Here is a 2,392-nt window from a genome sequence, read left to right as displayed (position 1 = left end):
ACACTCGAGGCAAAGAGCCACTGATCGAACCAGTTCAAAATCCGGTAGAGATCACTGCTGAGGATCCATCAAAGCAAGAGATGGACGAAATATTGAAAATCATCTGCAAAAGTGATTACAATATTGTCGAGCAACTGGGGCATACTGCTTCAAAAATCTCAATGTTATCTCTGCTAAAATATTCAGAAGCTCATACTAAAGCTCTAATGAAGTTCCTTCAAGCTGCGCATGTGCCTCAAGAAATCCCAATCGACCAATTTGAGAATTGTGTCGCCAGTCTTACAGTGCCCAATGGTCTTGGTTTCTCTGATGTGGATCTAACTCCTGCTGGAAGAAATCACAACAAGGCCCTGCACATCTCTATCGAATGCAACGGCACCACTCTGTCTCATGTGCTAATAGACAATGGTTCCTCTCTAAACGTGTTACCAAAGGTAATACTGGAAAAACTTGACTTCAAAGGAGTTGTGCTACAACCAAGTGATGTGGTTGTAAGAGCCTTCGATGGGTCAACAAGAACGGTGTACGGAGAAGTTAAGCTCCCAATCAGAGTGGGCTCTCAAACTTTCGATGTTATCTTTTCCGTAATAGACGTTCTTCCAACATACTCCTGTTTACTAGGACGCCCTTGGATACATGGGGCAAACGCTGTAACTTCTACCCTGCATCAGAAGTTAAAATACCCAGTAAAAGGAAAGGTTGTCACAGTCTATGGCGAAGAAGAATATATGGTCAGTCACTTGAGCAACGACAAGTATGTTGAGATGGAGGGCGAATCCATCGAAACTCCGTATCAAGCTTTTGAGGTTGTATCTCCAGATATCTCTACCACCAAGCATATTCCTGCTACTCCAGCTACAACTATGGCTTCTCTCAAAGATGCCAAAGCCATGATTGAACAGGGTGATCGCACAGTATGGGGACAACTCCCTGATATACCCTACAAGTCCGACAAGCTAGGTCTGGGCTATAATGGTGAAAATCAAAAGAATGATCAAAATCCTCGCTCTAAAGGGTTAATATCACACTTCGCCAGCCAAGAAGTAAACGCCATTGATGATGAAGGGACATACTTGAACCACATCATTCAGCCATATCCAGACGAAATTCCACCCATTACCATGGGAATGTGGGATGCTGTGGGAGGACCAAATGACGGTTACAACTACCAGTATATCACACCTCAGAATTCTTACATTGCTCTGGAAGATCTTACTCCAACAGAAGAGGGTAATCAAAATGACGGAAGTATCACAAGTCCCGTCACTCAGCAATATCAAAATCCACCCAAAGAAGTATGGGACACGCTAGGAGAACCCAGCGGCAAATACGACTATATGGTGAAATATTCCGCTCCTCCGAGCTTTTCAACTCCCATCAAAGACATTGTCCCGACTGGATGGGACGAACAGTACGACGACAACTTCGCTCTTGAAGAAGCCAGGAAGATGCCAAACAACGAAGGTTATTTTCTGTCACAGTACACTCCTTATCAGGATGCACAAGTCTCTATTCAAAACATCATTCCTACTGCATGGGACGGCCTTATCGAGCATCTCGCTCAGCCAATAGAGGGACCTCCACCTGGATTCTCATATCCAACAAATCATCCAACTTATCCTGAGGAATTACCTACGCATTTTCCCACTAGCGGAATCAATGCTACGGAAGACGAAAAGAACAACTGCAACTGGAACAGCTGGGTGCTCCCTGCTAACAACGGTGGATTGAACAACTGGAAAGCAGAGGATGTGATCTCCTTTGATCAGGAGTAAATGCCATTTCCTGTTTTCTTTGTGTATATTGTGCAAAGATAAAAGTGGTTCCTGAACAATCGAACCATGAGCTTGAAAGCCGTGTGCCTTAGCACAACGGTCCTTCTATAAAAAGGGTTTGTCATATCATAAAAATCATGGGATGCTTGCATGTTCAAAATTTTGTGATCCTTTTTCTTTCTTTATTCGCTTTCAAATAGCTATGTTTTTCTCTTCATACACACTCACATATCTACCATGCAGATTCACATACACGCTGGATCCAGTCAATAACGACTCTGCTATTGCCCGTCATGACTTTGAAAATCCGATCTACCAAACTGAGGACGAAAGTGAGGAAGATTGTGAAGTGCCAAGAGAAATTGCAAGACTTCTAGAACAAGAAGAAAAAGCCATACAGCCTCATGAGGAGCCGATTGAGGTCATCAACTTGGGCAGTGACGAAGAAAAGAAAGAGGTCAGAATTGGGGCTGACTTAGAAAACAGTGTCAAGCAAAGACTGATTCAATTGTTGCAAGACTACGCCGAGATATTCGCCTGGTCTTATCAAGATATGCCTGGCCTTGACACGGACATTGTAGTTCATCGCCTGCCAATCAAAGAAGGAAGCACTCTGG

Source organism: Vicia villosa, linkage group LG2 (genome assembly GCF_029867415.1).
Source record: "Vicia villosa cultivar HV-30 ecotype Madison, WI linkage group LG2, Vvil1.0, whole genome shotgun sequence".
Classification (NCBI taxonomy): domain Eukaryota; kingdom Viridiplantae; phylum Streptophyta; class Magnoliopsida; order Fabales; family Fabaceae; genus Vicia; species Vicia villosa.
Note: the sequence above shows the minus strand (reverse complement) of the source record.